This window comes from Macrobrachium nipponense, chromosome 12 (genome assembly GCF_015104395.2).
Source record: "Macrobrachium nipponense isolate FS-2020 chromosome 12, ASM1510439v2, whole genome shotgun sequence".
Classification (NCBI taxonomy): Eukaryota; Metazoa; Arthropoda; class Malacostraca; order Decapoda; family Palaemonidae; genus Macrobrachium; species Macrobrachium nipponense.
The window spans coordinates 28,508,321-28,529,886 of NC_087205.1; the positions used below are offsets into that span (position 1 = coordinate 28,508,321).

The following is a 21,566-nucleotide window of genomic DNA, read 5'->3' on the forward strand; positions in this document are numbered from 1 at the left end:
AAAAGAGACGATTTTTCCAATACGTCCGACTTGTTCTATAGACATGTCTTCATTAAATACACTTCCACATTTCGCTCGTTTTACTCAGAAATAATATTTCAATTCATAAGGATTTATTCAGATTATGGCACAGAATGCCTTCTTAATAGGTACGCAGATAATGTCTGCAAAAAGAAAGAAAGAAAAAAAAAGAAGGGAACGCCAAATCATTGGAAATCTCCAGCCTGGAATTCTCCAATGATTACGAGAAAACTTTGTTCGAGACCGAACTATGGCCTAATGACTTCCTTGTCTTTGTCCGGATTTTCCGTCGTTTCGTTGTGACAAAAACAACCGTCATTTGCGAGTAATTAATGAGAGAAAAATTATAAGCCGCAGTCAGTTGGGATAGCAGCAGTCATAAATGATGGATACAGGAAGCAGGAAGCCATCTTATGAATCTCTCTTCCTGTTGATTAAGAATGATACGTGGCGTCATGCTATAAGTATTGTTGCGTAATTTACAAAAGATACAACAAGGTTCTTACCATTATTGTGTAAATTAACATTATATTTTTCTTTAGTTCAAGAATTCGCTGTGTCTTGCTGATTATTTCCGCTTGTGATGTGATTCAGGGACTTTCAAAAGTAATGATTACTGATATTATTCTGTTTCCATGTTCTGTTCTAGAACGCGAATAGTACTTCTGACTAAAATGTTGGTCGGCTTTATACTGAATTGAGTAAGCAATATATGTTTCATATGATGACATTTTCTTCCTCGCCGTATTTCATCTGCCCTAATTGCTTTTGTCGTAAGTTGGTTATGTTCTAAGGATGTTTTGTCCTAAGGATTTTACCCTAAAGAGTTTTACCTCGTTAGCAAACTTAAGAAAAGAATTATGCTATAAGTTTCCCTCTCTACTTAACAATTGATGCATAACCGAAGTCAATTTGATAAATAATGTTTCAAAATCTCTACAGATCGGGTTCTAAAACATCAATACTTTATTTGCATGCCTATTGAAAACCATGTCATTATGGTTAGTGCAGTTTATTATTACGATTTCAAAGTATTTCATAAATTCAGTAAAACTCAGTTGCGTCTCCTTTCAGTGCTATAACTGAAAAAAAAAAAAATCGAGGATGCGTTTTATAAACAAGTATTCGTCGTTGATAATCCCGAATCCGATTTGGGGAGATTTGAATAAGTTCTTTACTTCGGTAAACAACCGTGTACCTACGTAAAATAGGAATGGGAACGGATAACGGAACTCCTTTCCTGATAATACGAATAATTATGGATACCACAAATCGCAATTTCGCACTATCGTATAGACAAAAATCGATAGTTCAGATATCTCACAGATATTAATATCTTTAGAAACCATGATATTCTGATAGAGATTTATTTCCTCGAGGAAGATTACAGATTTTTAAATTGATTCTGAGTAACTGTCTGACTTTAAATATCCCAACCACACAATTTAAAAGGTAATACATAAAACGAATCAGATATTGTTTCACATTTATAGTATAAGATATAATAAAAATTCCATGGCTGGATACTGTAGCGAAGATTAGTAAAGCTTATGAGAGGAAAAATCCTTTAGGTTTTAGCTCGATGAATACTAACGGGTAAATTGTAAACCTGCTTGTGTGAAAAACTTTATCTCAACGTTATGAAAATCATATAAGACTGCCCATATTTTTCAGGGATCGTATTTTAAAGGAAATGAGTATTCCTTATCATATGATTTGCGGAAACCAATGAATAATATGTATATCCCTAGATTACCTGCAGTTAAATTCCTTCTCGTGTAAATATTTGTAAAGCTACAACAAACGAGATAGAGATTAACCTAAATATCTTTCTTTATTATTCTCTCTTGTTTTTACGTATACGCTCCCTTGTATAGCATGTATTATTGATAAATATGTATGCCTGTTTGTTATATGTATGTATGTATGTGTATACATATACATACATACAACATACATATATATATATATTATATATATATATATAATATATATATATACTATATATATGTATGTATGTATTATGTGTGTGGGATATATATATATATTTTATATATTATATATATATAGATATATATATATAATGTGTGTTGTGTGTGTGTGGGTGTGGTGTGTGTGTAATGTAATATAGTATAAATATATATATTATATATATATACATATATATACACACAACACATATATATATATATATATATATATAATATATATATATACTATAATAAATATATATATATATAATAATATAATATATATATATATTTACACACACACACACATATATATTATAAATATATATATATATATATATATATATATCTATATTATATATATTATAATATATATATATATATAAATTTACACACCACACACACACACACATCACACCATAAAAAAAAAATTTTTTTTTACTATATATATTATAATATATATATATATTATATATATATATATATATATATATAGTGTAGGTGTGTGTTGTATGTATGTATGTTTTATTTATGTATGTTATGTAGGAGAGAGAGAGAGAGGGAGAGAGGAGAGAGAGAGAGAGAGAGAGAGAGAGAGAGGGGATTTTATTCGGAACTATATTTCTTGGTTTTTATTGGCATTCATTTATACATCTAAGCTAATACAGACAAAAGATATATTCACGAACTTCACCAATATAAAGTATGTACAGAAAAACCATTACTCAATATAGATAAGTAATGTGGGGAACATAAGACTGAACTGAAAGCAAACATACAATTGCTAAAAGATCAGCATCACCATCACTCTCCACTGATTACATGAAAACTTCGAAGCACCGAAACTATTGGTTAATTGTTTCCTTGTCATTGGCAGAATGGCTAACATCAGCATGCCCGACGCTCATCACTGATTACATGAGAACTTCGTGCCACCGGTACCATTGCCTAATTGGGTCCTTGCCATTCTCCAAGTTTGTCGTAAAACAAATGACCATCGTGAGGAGGAAATAATCAAAACTGCAACATCAAGGAAAGCAGTTATACCGAGAGGTTGATGCAGACAGCATCGTGAAAAACACTACCAACTGACCGAATTCGATAATGAAGAAGCACTACTTCTCAATGATCAGTTATTATTATTATTACTTCAATATATGAAACCTATTTAAATGGAAAAAGTCGATGGGGCCAGACTTAAAATTTAAGCTTCCAAAGAATGTTGGCTTCAGCCTCCGACCGCAGTCATATACTGTAGGGGTGACTGGTCTTGATACAGAACCAGTGAATTTTCGTCGCCTTGGGGGAGGCGCGAACTCGCGACATCTAAGCGGCGTGCCACGAAGGTACCTACTATACCACCGGACCAGTTAGGGATGCTATTATGTTGAGTACCTTAATAAGACCATTGTTGGTGATTTGCATGCATTTCACAAAAAATATTCGTCCAGTTCTTACTCACTTGAGCTCTCAGTAAATATTTGTCTTTTCTGATATTATCTTTCCAAGTGAATGGAATGGGAGCGAATATACATAATCAGAATATTGGAAATTCATTTCAAGGAAAGGTCTTTCTTTATACACACACACACACACACATTTATCTATATATATATATATATATATTGATATATATATGTATATATATATATGTTGTGTGTGTGTGTGGGTTTGTTGGTGTGTACATAAATATACAAAAGTTGCCGGCATGTGTTTTTATACATACAAACGCAGTTTCAATTGCCATCAGCGGCCGTGTCTGTACGTAAAAACATTATTCTGGCTGACCCTATCAGGCAAACAGTAGAAGATAAATTGTGGAATTATTATGATGCCGAGGGAACAGGCCGAATGTGACCTTATTCATAACTTTTTTCCCTCGGAAAATTAATACGTTTCGCATCGAGAGAGCAAAAAGTAAATTGGCGTTATTAATTTTCTCTCCCTTAAATTAGACCAATTATGCTTCAGAGATTTGCGTCCGAAAGAGCGAAAAAAATTGAAATATATTGGCACAATCAAATTAGCGTGTGACGTTTGTTCCCGTATTTATGAAAAGTCACTTGACGAATCTGCCGGTCGATGAGTGATTGAGATATAAGCGATTTTAATTATTCGTTTGCTTGATATAAAAAAATAATTTTTCAATTTAATTTCGAGTTACGTTTATTGATTTATTGTCAAAAACCTGGAAGGAAAGAGACGTACTCGTATGAACATGAAGTATGAAATATTCGAGGTATTGTTTGTTCTATATCAAATTTTCCTTAAATTGCTCAAAATTCTCTAAAATGTCATAATGAAATTTTTTATTATGCCACATAATCCACAGTAAGTTCTAAATAATAAAGATAATATGCACACACATACACACTCACACGCGCACACAAACATATGTACGACATAGGGCTTTGATTAATAATATGTTGTTCTGGGCATTTCTCTTGTATCTGTGAGACTGGATACTTAGTTTAACCGACCTTAGTTTGTTACTGTAAATAAACGTTATGTTATGATGCAACTCTCTCAGTTTCATTTATCTGTCAGAATGGAGAGAAATAGGTGGAGAGAGAGGAGAGAGAGAGAGAGAGAGAGGATGTGGGGTGATTGCCGAGATAGAGGAGAGAGAGAGAGAGCCTGTGTGTATACGGTTATGGGTCTGCCTGTCGTTTCGTGTCCACCTGCCGTATGAAAGCATGGAGTTTTCCCCATGTAATGTGGTGGCATGGGGGATAATTCCACCCATATTAAGTAGTGGTGCAGACGGTTTAAAAAGAGGGAATAGAAAGTTTTTCCCTTGTTTTTCTATGCTCGGAACGCCAAGGAAAGAGATGGTTGGCCCGTTAGAAAGATAAAAGGGGTAATAAATAATGGTCCCGTCCGTGGATGGGGGGATGAGGAAAGATTTTTCTATTAAGGTGAAGTCACATCAAATTTTGCTCGTACCAAGATTCTTCAGGGTGGGAAGTCGTGAGACAGCAAACTCAGTCTAGTTTGTAGTGAGTGTTGCTATGGTCATCTCACCGGTCGCGTTTGTATTGTGCCGACGAGATTTAACCGCGTTTTTTACGAAGAATTTCGATTTTCGTTTGATTCCCATTATGGAGTGGTGAGTGTTAAACTATTGTTTATCACAAAAGGAGTGGTTTTTGTTTAAATATTTTCTAGGGTTATGGGATTGGTTCAAGAGGTCAAACACTTTTTTTCTTTCCCCATAGTGAAGTGTTTTCTTTATTTGCACGTTGTTTATAATAGAACGTAATGCATTCGTCTTTGTTTAAAACATCAGTAGTGTATGTTTTCTATGCTGGGAACTGTGCTTATATGAAGCAGATTTGGCTTAGATACACAGAGCTGCCACAATTTTAAGGCTCAGCATATTTCTGCAGAGAGGGCGCCTTGCATTGCGATGGTGTAAGGGCATCCCTTGGCAGGGTAGTTTGCTGGGTACCACTAGCCTCACTCGAGAGATAGTGCAGGGATGTGGTGATCCTACTGGCATGCCTCGGGGGAGTGTTTTTCTGCCGCTGACTGAGGGGTTGTTCTCAGGGGGGGAGAAAATTCTTTTTGTCTCAGTATGATGGGAACTTCCCCTTTTCCTTTTTTTTTCTTGGTTGGAGATGGATTTGGCCTTGACATTGGATGCTAAATAAATATCAGCTGGTTGATTAGTTGTGAAGTGAAATGCCCGTAGATTCCTTTTTTTTAAGAAAGATTTTTTTTTTTTTTCTCTCTCTCTTGGATGAGGAGAAAAGGAAATAAAGAGATTTTTCTTTTCCGAAAATGAAGTGAAAAGTATTAACATGCACGGATGTGTTTATATGTTCTGTGTGCCTTGAAAGACACAAGATATACCAGATTATTTTTTTTATTGTGTTGGAGAAAATTACTTTGAAATGCGATGATTGTTTTGTATCTGTGTTGTGTGGCAATGTTGTTTATGGTCATGGTGTTTGCCATGCTGGAGAAATTGTAATTCATAGGCTTCAGCAATACTGGTTGCTATCTATTTTGAATTTTCACCCTTTGCGAGAGAAACATAGTATTGATTTAGAGAGTTATTATTATTATTATTATTACTACTTGTTATACTTGTAGATGTATCACCGGGAGGTTTTTGCTTAAGTATAAATTTATCATTACGGGAGAATTGTTTTGCGAGAGATTTGAGAATTTCATGGGAGATTATTCAATAATTATTATGATAATTATTCAGGGAGAATTTTACACTGAATTAAGGGAGAAGTGCTTTGGATGGTTAATTATTTTGTTTCAGTTTTTTGTAACCTTTGTAGAATATTCAGTGATTTCACTCGGGGATTAGTTTTGCTGAATTCTTGATGATCTGCTAAGTCTTGGTGAATTGTTGTGATTTTGCTGAATTTTGCGGTTTTTTGCTGAATTTCTTTGGAGAATGGCCAGCAATTACATTGGTGATTAATTTTTGTTACTGATACTGATGATTTTTGATGATATCAGCTTTTTTGGTGATTCTTGTGATTATATATCTCTGATACTGTTTTTTTTTTTTTTTTTTTTTTTTTTTTTTTTTTTTTTTTTTTTTTATTTTTTTTTTTTATACTAATACGTGGGTGTTTTAATGCTGTCAAAGGGAGGTGAAATCTTTTTTATTATGGGGATTGAAGTACTCACTACCGGGAACTGTGTTTTATAGGTTTTTTTTTATTTTTTTTTCTTCTTTTTTTATGAGTTCAGCAGATACAATGCTTGACTCTAGTGAGTTACTGAATGATAGTTAATGGTGCCGTTGATTTTTCTTTTCTCCCTTTTTTGAAATTAGCCATCGCTGACACAAGTTTTTTTTTTACCATGGGTGAATTTTGCATTTGTTTTTTCTCTCTCAGTTAGTGTGAATATTATCTCAGTTTCGTGACTTAGAGTCATTGTTCGGGACGTGTTCCGTGTTTTGCTATTTGGATGCTATAGAGTAATATATGGGATCTATGGGGCCTTTCCTTGCATGTTTTGATGCATTCGCTAATTGGCACTACATGCTTATTACCAGGTCTGGATATTTTTGTGTTCCCAGGAATTTGTAGAGGTTTCCCCTTGATGCCGCATACCCTTGGGTTTGGTTGATTTGGACAATTGTTAGAGAACTTAGGAAACTTTGTTAATTTTTCTAGTGGGCTTATGTCGTAAGTGTCATGGGTAAGTCTTAAATGCTTAGACACACTGTGCAATCTATTTGGAGTCTGTCTACATAATGACTTGTGGCAAACATGTGGTGTTTATTTTTCTAGAGAATTCGAAATCTAGCAAGTTTTATTTGCCGAGTTTTTGGACCCTTTTTTTTTAGCAGTTATGCTACAATGGAGAGAGTTTTTTAATTAGTTTTTCTTACGATATAACATTGAGTTATTCCTAGGTCGTGGAGAATATGCCGAGTTATAATTTGTAGTTATTAATTGAGATATATTAAAATCGATTTGGAGTAGTAATTGGAGGGTGATATATAGAGATTGTTTGGCAAGTTATAAATCTATGAGTATATAACATCGAATTAATGAGGAGAGATATATATTTTTTTTAGGCCATTTTTGGATTTTGCCCTAATAGTGGTATAGCGGGGGGAGGACTATTTCTGATGAGTATTCAAATATTATGCGTTTTGCTTAAGCCTCTACACATCCTTGTGTTTCGAAAGCAAATTGAGACCACATATTTGGCAGATTATGGAGGGCAGATATTTATAAGTGGGAGTGATGGATAGAAGTTATATGCTCTTGAGTTGCCAAAAAAGACATTTTTGTGGGCGGATAAATATTCGGAGTGATGTTTGGAAGCCCACGTTGTTTATGATGATCGAGATGGGGTTCCACATGGGATTCGGTTTGATTGTGGAAATAGTAGGTAAAAATATTTTGTATTTGCCGAAAATAGAGGGTGACTATTCTCTTAGTCCCTGGAGTAGTGGGTGTCTTTTTTTAGGGATACTGCCAATGTGGCTGTTGTGGAAAATAAAGAATAATATACAGAGGTGTCGGACTTCGGTTATTAACCAAAGTGGAGGAAATATTTCTATAGAGCCCGGGGGAGTGTGTTTTTATTATTGGATATGGATGTCTCATAATGGCGGTGAGTTGGACTACTCTTGGCGGGTGACCTTTTTTTTGTGGTTATGGAGTTTTTTTTGCGCAAAGAAGAGATTTCTGTGGTTTCTCTTTTTTGATTTCGTGTCTATTATAGAGAGAAGTGGCACATTACTGCTATTAAACGAGTTATTTGGAGATGTGTGTGCATTTATTCATGTTTCAAAAGTGTGTTATTCTTGGAGAAATATCATTTGGGCAAAGTCATGTTGAGAGAATAAGTCTTCGTTTTCGAGACAAATTTTTGAACACATTAGTCACTATCCTGGAGTTAATTCTGTGAATGTGTCAGTTAGAAAACCAACCCCCTTTTTTTTTTTTTTTTTTTTTTTTCTTGAGATCCTGAGTTTCTCACGACTTATGTGTCTGACTAGACAAATTTTTGTGCTGTTGTTCATTGAGCATGCGTTCCGCAGGTGATTTTTCTGCTGACAAGCGTGGTGGCTGAAGCTGTGCTGATTCTTTCCCCTTCTGATGGTGACAGATCAGAATTTTTGCAATCTCTGGAAATAGTGGCTATAGCATTTCACGAAAGCCGCAATGTTTGAGAGTTTTGCTTTCTGGCAAATTCCGGGCTTTACATGGAGCCTTTCTGGGGAAAACGCGGGAGTTTATGCATATTATACATGTATTATGTATTTTGTGATTGGGGAAATCTCTTGTGATTAGTCTTTTTTTTTATTATTTTCTCCTTTTCCTATGAGAGATATGATTTGGGGATTGGAACTTAAATAACATTTCTTTTTTGGACGGGAGATTTGATTTTGACCGGGAGGTGTAATTTTTCGAGGGTTATTGTTTACGAAATGGAGTTTTTGACATTAAGTCTCATTGGGTGATTAATTATTGAGCAGTAAAGGGGTTTTTGCTGTTAAGTTGGAGATTTTTTACTGATTTTGTGGGTTTGTCAGAACTTAAGAGAAATTTTTTTTGGGTCTGGGTGTTACGTGATTCTTTTTCTTTCTTGAGCTCGTTACGAATTTTTTTTTTTTTTTTTTTTTTTTTTTTTTTTTTTTTTTTTTTTTTTTTTTTTCTTGTGAGCACATTCGAGTTTCGAAAGTGAGTGAGAATTTCCGGGTGGAGTTGCCTGTGATTTCTGAGTGTGTAGTGTTGCTATGTGCGATTTGGAGAATTGAATTGGAGAACTTGATGTTTCTTTTTCTTAGAGATTTTTGTGATAATGAACTTATCATTTTATAGTCATATTTAAGGGCGTTAATTGGGAGACGTTTCAGTTAGTATTTCTGACCTTTTTGACATCGTTGTTTGATAGTAAGTCGTATGTTTTTTGGGTTAATTTTCCTAGATTGACCCAGAGACTTGACTGACATACTAACGCCCAAAAGTTCCCCGACGCCAGCAAGACGTCACACCAGGCCGTGAGGTTGCTGCCATGTTGTCCATCGTGATTACATTATTTCCATGATGGGGGTGATCGAGAGCATTTCTACGCGTTGGTTTGTTTTGTGATTCTACAAGAAGCCGTGGGAGTCTTCTACGATGAGGAGGCATTCCGTCTTCCTACAGTGCTCAGGCCTGCGATAGCCTGTTTGCTGTCTGTTCACTACTTGCCGACCAACGAAGGGGGAGGGATATGTCAGATCCTAGGTGCTAGCAAATATGAGAGAAAATGCGTTTTGGTGTTATTGGGAGATAAAGCGTGATAAGACTTTGATTTTTATAATGCCAAGACGTGCAGTTTTACTTGTTTTTATTTTAAGCGAACAATGTTTTATATTGTATAAAGCAACCTTTTGCTAGGCGGGAGCCTGCCTATTAGTGCGAGGCCCGAGCACATCTGTAAGACATAGGTGTTTGCATTAATAATATATTGTTCGTGCATTCTCTTAATACTGTGATGTGGAGGACAGGGCAGAGTAACGACCCTGACGGGTAGCTGATCAATGAGTTTTTCTTAGGGATGGCGTGAGATAAAAATGCTTAGTTTGTCCGAGTCAATGTACCCGACAGTTTATGACTCTTTCCCAAGTGCCTTTGTGAAACTAGATACCGCTAGAACCGTGAGCGCTAGCGAACTGTGTGTTCGTATGTGCGTGTGCACCTCTTTCTGTTACAAGGCGTTTCATACCCAAGCCTATGAGAGGGATTTTGACAGAGGCTTCGAGTCATAGGCAAGATGGCCGTGGCATTCGCCGTGGGCGTTTTTTTGTGACAAAGTGTTTAGTGCCCGTTGGGATGGGTACGGGTTACCTTTACTTTAGCCAAAGGGGTGGCTTGTTTGATATCTTGTAATATGGTCCATTTTATTAACTTTGTCCTTTAAACTTGTGTGTTGACTTACCAGAATGTGTTCTTTATGCTTTGACATATGGTTTTCTGGAGATTCTGTGGACCAGAGTTTTCCAAGGGAAATGTTTGCCCTTTTGGGTGACTTGACAATGAGTAGTTTTTTAGTTAGTCTGTGAGACTGGAGTACTTAGTTACCGACTTTAGTTGTACTGTCAAATAAACGTTATGTTATGATGCAACTCTCTCATTTTTCATTACCTGTTAGTAATGGAGATAAGAGGTGGAGGAGGAGAGAGAGAGGGGGGGGAGAGAGAGAGAGATGTGGGTGGGTGATTTGCCGAAGAGAGCGAGAGAGGAGAGAGCCTGTGTGTATAACGGAGTTATGGGGTCTGCCTTCCGTGTTCGAGGGGGGAGGGGCGGAGGGGGGGTCCACTCTGCCGTATTAAAATACATGGAGGTTTCCCCATGTAATAGTGTGGCATGGAGGATAATTCCCCATATTAAATACATACATTACATACATACCTCAACACCATATACATATATATATAATATATTATATATATATGTCGTACTATATATCTAATATATATATATATATATATATATAAACGGTTTTTTCCACGAAGTAAAAAAATGGAAAACGCGATATAGCCGAGTCCGGAACAAGACGAAAGTACTTCGGCTATCTCGCTTTTTCATTTTTTTCCTTCGGCAAAAGACCCTTTATTTATACATAAACTCACGTTTTTATATACTTCGTGATCAAGTTATTCATATATATATATGAGAGTATATATATATAATATATGCTATGATATATATATACTATAATATGATATATAATATATATAACAGGGTGTCCCGCAAAAAAAATGTGGGTAACTCACTCTTAAATTATGAGAAAACCTTTATTATGGACATAGAGCGAATGAAATAGCATCGAATCCCATGAGACAAATGTTCACATGATGACATTATAAAATGTAATCATCTTTTTTGATGTTGCATGATATCCTGAATTACTGAGCTCTGGCAGGAAATCAACTTAAGTTTGAAGAAAGAAAGTTTGTCTGAAATGCTATTGGAAGACCGAAACGCCACTGTGAATGCAACGCCGGTTCACAAATCAATTTGCAAAACCGCCAACCCACTCACGTCGGACCATTGCGCGCATCAGAGACAAATTTGAAGCCGAAAGACAATGTCGTGATATTCCTAATGCCATGTTTTTAGCGAACGTTTGCGAATCCCTTGGTGCGCGTTATCAGCGTGGTCTGGACAATAATGGTCATCAATTTGAACATTCGCAACATGTTCTCAAACACATTTGGTCTCATGTATTCGATGCTATTTCTTTCGCTCTATGTCCATAATAAGGTTTTCTCATAATATCAAGATTGAAGTTACATTTTTTTGAGCACCCTTTATATATATATATATATATATATATATTTATATATATATATAATATGCATATATAAATTATATATATTATATATATAAATATATATATATATATGTATTATATATATATATCATATATATATATATTATTATATATATATAGATATATATATAATATATATGAATATTATATATATATATACATACATACATTAAATGCACACACATACATATATCTATTTCTTAACCTAATCATTAAATTGTTCTCAATGTTCACTAAACACCTCACTTGCATTTTTTTTTTTTGAAAAATTTCTCATGTTAATTATAATTTCAACAGTAATAACCTAATATACGGAATAGCAAAATAAATCTAAGCTCATCGAAAATAAGGCATAAAAATGCCGGAGGCTTAGTTTAACAATTTGGAAATTTTCATATTCGATTAAAGATAAACAAGAAGACAATTATTTTGCAGATAAAATATAAATGTTTTAACATCCTGACCGACATGAAAGGAGAACGTAAAACTGAGAAACGTTCGGTGAATGGTATTATAAACTGATTATAACGAAAACTTTATGTTTATAGGAAAACTACGGAACTGAACTATTGCCCAAAATGTTGGATAAAATCAGCTTCAAGCAAAGTAGTGATAACAAAAGATGAATAAAAAGCCAGCTTCATAAGAATCAGTGCTCCCCACTGATTAGGTATCTAATAATGAACCCACCTGAAATGAGAATTAGTCTGCGACTTATTCAAGGTGTAATTTGGAAGCCAGCTTGAGTGCGCGTCTATAAATAGGAACTCATAAGGAGAAGCATTATGGACAAAGAAAACAATATGTCAAAATGTCCAGGTAATGGAGGGCTATTATTTCTGTCGAATCTTCATAGTAATGAGTTCCCATCAATATTTTCTACCTTCACTTATCCTCGTTTGAAGATTGATGAATGTTCATATATTCTTTAACTGAATGGTTTAGCAAAGGATGTGGTTAGAATCAATTACTTGCTTTGAACAATATTCAATTAATTTTTTTAGGATAGCTATGTATATGTAGAGAAAAAAATCCATAGTATTTGTGTGGAATTTCGTAAATATATATATTATATATATATATATATATATGATATATATATATATTATATAATTATATATATACATATTACATAACGCGCGCAACGACGAAGCAGAACACACACACAGACACACACACACACACCACACATATATATATTATATTATCTATATATAGAATATATCTTATTATATATATATATACATATATATATATTTATATAATAATATATATATATATATATATATATATATATATATCTATATATATATTATATATATATAGATATATATATATTATTTGTCAGTTCTTATCTACGTTGCTTATCATACTGGAGGATGAGAATTTTCTCTTATATTTTACTTTATAACCCATTATATGATACTCTATATATATATAGATATATATATATATATATATAATAATATATATATATATATATATATATATAATATATGTGTGTGTGTGGTGTGTGCGCCGTGTGTGTGTTGTGTGTGTGTGTGTGGTATGTGTGTGTGTTTATAAAAATTATAAGAAATTTTCCATCCTCAATGATGAGCAACGTAGATAAATGAAAATAAATAAACGAAGCTCCACACAGATAACATAGATTTTTTCCTATAGCTATATAAATAAAAAAAAATCTCCAAATTAACTGAATGCCAGTCGATCATTTACCTTAGAAAGGAAGTAACAAGTGGTGTGCTAGCATGTTTATTTAGAGCGGTGAATTCTAGACGGAATTATGAATCACAGTATAGAAAACAATTTTAAATAATTCAAAGGAGATGAAGTAAAATTTTCCTAAGAGTGGCCGCAATGCCAGTCACGTTACTCGGCCCGACACTACTAATTAAAGTACAGGAAGCGAAGTAATTTTATACGTGCTTTTTGTAAATGCTCATCACAAGTTATGGGTCTAAAGAATATTAAAAAATACTAATTTTTCCAGATTAATTCACACAGTCTACCGATAAATAATGAGCAGTATAGCATTCTCACCGCAGTTGCAAAATAATTTGGATGGAGCATCTAATATCCTGTGTTAGTAGGAAAATATATATTTAATGAAATTACAAATATAGTTCTACAATAATACATTTAAAAATAATAACATAGAGACTATAGAAGATACTTTACTTAAATTGTAAAAAAAAAAGAATAAAGAATAAAAAACAAATCACATCGACCTAAAATTTTTTATTTTTTTTTTCATTTTTTATTTTTATTTTATTTTATTTTTTATTTATTTATGTTTTATTTATTATTTTTTTTTTTTTGCCTTAAACGCATCAAGGTAGCATTTAAACTCCCGCCAGTGAAGAGCCTCACTACAGTGAATCCCAGGCGTGATTTAAATGCCCTGATGGAGTTCAGAAGATGCAGGTGTCCGCTGGCTCACGTAAATGAGTGAGAGGAAGGGTGATGTTTAAACCATTCGTTCGCCGGGGAGAATTTAAAGGTACTCATTCAAAGTGAACTGAGTTATTTGATTCAACGGAGTTTAAATGGCTCTCCCCTTTTTAAAGCTAGAGGCAGTGTTCCCATTTGCTGTTAGTGCTGAGAGGGGGAAGGGAAGGGGAGGGAATGGGAGGGAAAGGGGAAGGGGACGTGGATGGAAGAAGGAAAGGGAGTGAAGATGAAAGGGAGAGGATGGGGGAGGGGAGGGGAAATGAAGGGAATAAAAAAAGGGAAAGGGAGGGAAGAAGGAAGGTGAGGGGGAGGGAAGGGGAGAGGGATGAGGAAGGAGAGTGGGAGGGGAGGGGGAGGGAAGGGGAGGGAGATGGAATCACAAGAAGCCTCCGGAAGTCACAATATGAATAGTGAAAATAATGTTTTCTAAAACGTATTGATAACAAGGCTAGGAAAGCAATATTGACATATGAATATGACGACAAATTTCAACACTTAAGCATATGTCACACTATGCATTGATGATTTTAAGGTGGTCTGGTCTTGAGGAGAGATTGCTAGAATGATAAGTTGATAATCGTATGTATACATGACGATTTTTGTTTTTAGATTTTTTTTCTAACTCAAGTCATTGAGAAAATACAGATATACAATGAAAGACATGCTAAAAAAATTGAGAAAATACAGATATACCATGAAAGACATGCTACAAAAATTGAGAAAATACAGATATACCATGAAAGACATGCTACAAAAATTGAGAAAATACAGATATACCATGAAAGACATGCTACAAAAATTGAAAAAAAATACAGATATACCAATGAAGACTTCTACAAAAATTTGAGAACATACGATATACCATGAAATACATGTCTAAAAAAAAAAAAAAAATAAGGAAAAATAAGATAAGCGAAAACGTCACCAATCAAGCTCTATATGATGAAGTATCGAAATAAAAAAAAACCAGTTTAGTGTCTCCCCTTGAAGAACCACGAAACAACAGACTAGACGACTGAGTAGAATCAATCATGGTGCAAAGTACGCAAACAAACTGACGCCGCCTAATCAAACGACATAGCAAACAGGGATAAATCTTGTGAAGCGAACAACACAGCCATAAAACCATAAACCAGTTTCTGGGCTCCCCACCCCCTTCCCCTATTCTTCCAACACCCGCTCCCCCTCCCCTTCCCATCCCCAATGGGCCATTTGACGTTATAGCCTGGCATCACTTACCCAAGCCCATCAACTCAACGGGTACGCATCCACTATCCATATTTGATCGAGATGAAATTCTAGGGATGTTTGACTCTCTCTCTCTCTCTCTCTCTCTCTCTCTCTCGTGGAGTCAATAATATGGAGTGGCTATCTCTATGCCGATAATGGTGACCTCAAGCGGTCTTTTTCAGACACTCGGTCTAGCACTTAGTACCGAAATGACGCAACACTAAAGCAAATAGCTTTCATTCCCAATCGTTTAATTATCAAAATAATGTGTAATTGTAATACGAAAAATGCAAGTTAGATTCTCGGGCATTCCGCTGAGGAGTCAGAGATGTGTATTTCTGGTGACAGCTGTTCACTCTCGATGTGGTTCGGAAGTCACGTAAAGTCATTGGCCCCTCTGCTGAATAACCACTGGTTCCATGCAACGTAAAAATATCATACAAACAAACTACGATTAATCATTATTGTACTGTGTATTGCTAGATAATGTTGTTCTGAAGTCTATTACAGCCAAAACAAAGAATTTTGCAATTAATCCGTAAATACGAATGTCTCAAACATTGTAAAACGCCTTGTAAACGATGTCTTTGGAACGATATTTAGAATTGCAATAACGGTTACCTTTAGAAAGTAATTTTAACCTTTTGGAAAAATACTTGACAAAATCTTCTGCAGGGATTTTGCCAACAAAACCTCATATCTAGTCAGCTTGCATCAGTAGAAATGGCAATCGAGCGCAATGAGCACGTGGCGAGCAGACTGATGTGTGCTATGGTTCTTCTATGGAAATGCTAGTATTATTTCGTTTATTACATGTCTTTTATTCTAGAAGAATCCACTCTACATTGCACCTTTGATTAAATAGAGTTGTGGAACTAAAACGTTTGCGTACTGTTAAAAAACTTAATAATTCTGAAAAGGACGCTTTTTTTTGGTCAAGCCAAAAACCATTGCTCCCTACTGGCCGCGAAATAGAACAAACGTGTTCTTTCGTGTGTCCCGATTTCCCGGGCGGACACTTGCAGCTAGATCGTTCACGAGGGAGTAATTGTGTTTTCTTTTTATCCAATTTGATCGAAGCCCATCGTAGTCTTGTGTTGATATGTAACATGTATGTCACGAAGTGACGTAACGCTCGTAGGCTCGATCAAATTGTGATTTCAGTGATTTTTTTTAAACAGAATTAACGTAACTTCTGTAATATATTGAGTGCCAGCCCCATTTGTTCCAGATATTCTTTCTTTGTTCCTCGTTAGCTTCTTCTTGGTTATGAGCCCAACTATAGTTTGGATTAACGTAACGTTGTTGTAATCTTGGAAATGGTTATCATAGTAACGTAAGTTTAAATGGCTAAGCTATGTTTTTGTATTGCAGATTATTTTTATTAAAAGTTTAGAAAATGTACTCGTGTTTTGTGTAGCCGCCACCTGTGTGTACTGGTTCGAAGTCAGTGTCTCCTTTTCATTGTGTATCATATCCCAGAACAGCGGCCGCGAGCCGATAAACTGAGTGTTCACCAGGAAACTTCTTGACCATATTACTGTTCTTAAAAGAAGGCTAAAACAATAATACCTGCCGAAATCTAATATTAGACGTAGGCCTAGCGTTTCATTGAAAAAAATTGTTATCCTTGTTGGTCACATTCGTAAAGGCTTTTTTTTTTATTTATTTTTTTTTTTTTTATGATGACTGCTTAACTTACCATAGAGATAATATTTTTCAATACATTCGACACTGAGCTGTACTTCTTATAGTAGGGTATAGTGTAGCCTAGGCTCATAACTTCATTTCCCTGCTGTTACCGGTCTACGATGCATCTTTTGATGAAAACATAACTTTCAACCAAGATTTGTTGATTCATGTTGCAAATACAACTATTTTTACTGTGAATCGAATAACAGTTGTTGTTTCTACGGTTTCTTGACGCCGTCCCAAAAACTTACACTAGGCCTAAGCGTGACGCCTTGGACTGTTCGATAAAGTGCTTTCGATGGAACAGCTTTAAGCTGCCTTTACGTGTCTATAGCTGATAAACTGATGGCACAGACTATATCCTACAGGCCTACCTAGTGAAAAAAAATCTCTCAGTGACTGACAAAATACTGTGGGTAATCTTATAAACCAAAGTAGCATGTATATAAGGCAAGATTTGTTGACACTACCGGTAGTAACCTATAGGTCTAGGCCTACATATTACTGAACATTTTCAGTCACGAACAAAACTTTATTCTTTTCTCACTTTACATTTTGTGGTAAATATAACATTAAATATTTTCTGATTCAAGATGAAATCGCTACATACTTATTTCTTATAATATGATGCTGAAAATAAGGGGCATGTTAACAGCGAAAGCGCATCAAATACTACAAGTTTATATAACTCAGAATTATGGGTTAATAAATGTTAATAAGCTTTCCTTACCTTGCAAATGTTATTTCATTTTCTCTTGACAGATTCCCACATCGATTTCTGCGGTAATAAGCTGGAAAGTGTATCAATATGGAGGTGATTGATGGAAAAATAGCAGCGCACAAAACTCAACGTTAACCAACTTGAAGACGGCCGCGATGTTCTACTGGTGCTAGTAGCGCCATCCTGCCCCTGGTGGCGGTGCACCAAACTAAGCACTACTCGTCCCACCTCGGCAGATGACCTCATTAATCGCTGACCGTCTATTGTCTACTATATATGCTTGCTTGATTTCCTATTTATCTATTTTCTGCTTAACTATATAGTTTTCGTTATATTAAGTGGTTTACCTTTTTATTGGTTGGTGTGAATTACTACGAAACAGAAAAGTTTTTCTATTTTTTTTTCTCTATCCTTGATCGCTGTTCTTGTGAGTGCATCGGTTAATTTTACTAGGATTTATCTACGTATCTGTCTATCCATCTATATATCTATTTATCTATGCACGTATATACTTTGAAATATGATGAAGCGTAAGAGAATGTAGAAGTTCGTTTGTATATCGCATAAACTCACGCCGAACATAAACGTCATCTATTTTTTTTTTTTTTTTTTTTTTTTTTTGTAACTGATGGTTTTTTTTTTCTGGTTTTTTTTTTTTTTTTCAGACCATAAACCGATCATATGATAGGTATACGCAAAAGTTAAGCAGAAAGATATTAATTCTCATTTTATTAATACGTTACCTCTCTCGTTTCCATTTAAAACACCTTTTTAAAGATTGTCAAAGATGTAAATACATGTGAGGGAGCTTTATTATATCTGTATACTTACTCTCATTCAGCAATGTTTCACGAAATACATTTCTGCATGGGCATGGACGTTTTTTTATCGGCCCACGGAAACGCCTGTATGGATACTGGCGAGAGATAACGACAGAATGGGGTTAATAAAACTGACCTTATTACATAACTTCATCCGGGAAGCTCCCCATATCAATAGGGGACTGTATTGTTGCGGGCACTAGATTCGGTCTATCTGATCGTCTGTCTGTCTAGCTAACTATCTATTCTCATTCTCGTCGGTTTCCATTGTATCTTCCTCGCCATCTCTAGTCTTATAGTCCTTGATCCAATTCTTTCAAAAATTAAACCGAGGGGAATTCTTTGGAGAATTAGAATGAGGAATCTCATTATTAGACCGGAGAGAGATCTTTCAAGAATTTGACCGAAGAGAATTTCTTCAAGAGCTAGACCGAACCAGACCATTTTGTTGTTCTCCATTTTTATAACACCATCACATGTCCGTTCTCATTTCCATCCAGCTGGCAGCTTCTTCCTCCTTCATAATTCCAAGGGTTCGGGTGGCAGGGGGGTGGAGGAGAGCCCCAACCGTCAAGGGCTCCTCTCAGGAGACTCTTGGCTTTTGGATCCAGCACCGGAATGGAATGGTCCCCCTAAATAGGTCTAAAGGGAATATGGATTCTAATAGGATGAAGAAGAGAAACGGTGGGCCGTAGCGGGAGGGTGGGGGGGAGGGGTTGTGGTTAGTGGGAGTGATGTGGCGGTGGACAAATAGACCGTAAGGGAGCTGAGTCAAAAGCCTCTCAAAAATTAATAGACTTTTGGGGGAAGTTTATGTTGAGATGTAAAAGAGCTTTCCGGAAACCCGGGTGCGCTTTGAACCTCCTTCCAAGTGGTCGTTTGCTCTCTCTCTCTCTCTCTCTCTCTCTCTCTCTCTCTCTCTAACAGGTATTCAGCCAACGCCAATATAATGCACATTTAATTCATAGGAAGAAAGTGGCGTCATCAAGGGGGGCCTATTGGGGCTGAGCCCCCAACATAAAGTCCCAGCCCCCCAAAAAAAAACTGACCCAACACATCCCATAGAAACTTACATTATCCCTAATCAACATGCAAACTTCAGATATTGGCAATTTAGCAGCTATATCAAAATAATTTAATATCCAAAGAAAGTCATAGACCGCAGTCAGGGGGTAATTCAGTAAGAAGCATTTCTTTAGTCAATACCTAGGCAGCTAAGCTAACTGAATGATTTACAAATTTCATGAAAACCAGGGAAGAGCATTTTGACGATATTTTAAAATTTCCATGCGTTAACAGATGCTTACTTCGTGTAATCCGTTACATGTTCTTTACACGTACTCTCAGACTCAGAGACTCGATGAGTCGTTGCTATTATGGTTTGTTTACTTCACGCTCTGTAGGAACGTAGTGTTGCCTGGTATTTATTTAGTAATCGATTTATATCTTGGTGTTACGTGTCTAGTTTGTGTAATGGTTTGAGTGTTTGGTAATCAGTTAATTTCTAGACCCATGATAGGTGCTACGTGATATATGGATGATAAACAAGACGTGGAAAAGAAACAAAAATAGTGCAACTGCGTGACATTAAATTCAGGTTGTCGGATTACGCAGTAGTAGTAGTATGTAACAGTACATGTACATTTGCCTTAATGGATACTCAGATATCGTAGTTCTGGTGTTAGTACATTTTTTTTCCTTTTCTTGTTTAGGAAGCATAGCATGTGTATTGCAGCCAAATAAGATTGTTGGATAGGCCAATGCGCAAATCAGTAGATTCATGTGTTACTGTGTTTTAATGCTAATGATAACTAATCACTATATTAATATTAATACGTATGCAATATTGCCATCACAGATCTGATATGTAACGTTAATGATGTAGTTGAAATCACAAATCTGTGTTATAATTTATAATACAATTTACCTGCTGTAAATCTCAAACCATGAAAAGGTCATCAGACAAATCCCAGGGTGACATAAGAAAATTCTTTTGCACGCGCACTTCCAAAGATGAGCGCCAAGAAAAAGTGGCTGCTGATGCAGTTGTTGTAAATGAATCTGAAATGCAGGAAACAACCAAGGAGAGTCACCAAGCCAAAGCCATTCCGATATGTGTAACTATAGATTAACTAGTAGAAGAGATTAACTTGTGAAGCCTAGGTTTTTATTTCTTTTCCATTTACGTATTTTGATATTTTTGTCGACAACTAAAAACCTAGGTACAGTGATACTCTAATCTCATGCGACATGACTCCATAGGATTTCGTTCAAAATTCACTGACTGGCAACCTAGAATGCTCCATATTTATGTATTATTTCAATGAGGAAAAGCGATTATTGCATACAATGTGGCCATAATATGTTTCATAAGAGTGAAATTTGTTATTTATTTCCTAACTGTAAGAAAATGTCACATGTAGCCAAATTTCAGAAAAAACACTTACGAAACATTTTCAAAACTTCCGTTCACTCGTTCACTCATCGCTGAAGCATTTCACCAAAACGAAGTCGACATGAAGCCTCGGTTCAAAAAACTTTAAATAAGAAAAAAAAATTGTCATAACATTAATAATGCTTCCAAAGCAAGCATAAAATTTGAAATAGTCCTGTTTGATTGCTTATACACCTCAACACTGAAAAAAATTCAATATGCATATACAAAAGTAGAATGCTCCCACCGATTTCAACGTGTGAGGGGAGCATGTGTGACGTATCATTAGTGTCGGTGCAACAACAACCACCTGGTGTAACGTAAGTAGGTCTACAATGGGTATCGACCATGAAATTATCTTGAAAACCTTTACTTTATATGTGTAAGAGGAAAATTTGGATTTTCATACA

General features: G+C 35.4%; 1 long non-coding RNA gene across 1 annotated transcript in view; it reads right to left on the minus strand.

Moving 5' to 3' along the window:
* Window positions 1-18,096, minus strand: part of LOC135224443 (uncharacterized) — a 175,523-nt gene extending 157,427 nt beyond the window's left edge. The window contains exon 1 of the long non-coding RNA XR_010316734.1: window positions 17,911-18,096. This is a non-coding gene — a long non-coding RNA (uncharacterized LOC135224443). The remainder of the gene's footprint in view (window positions 1-17,910) is intronic.
* Window positions 18,097-21,566: the final 3,470 nt, after the last annotated feature.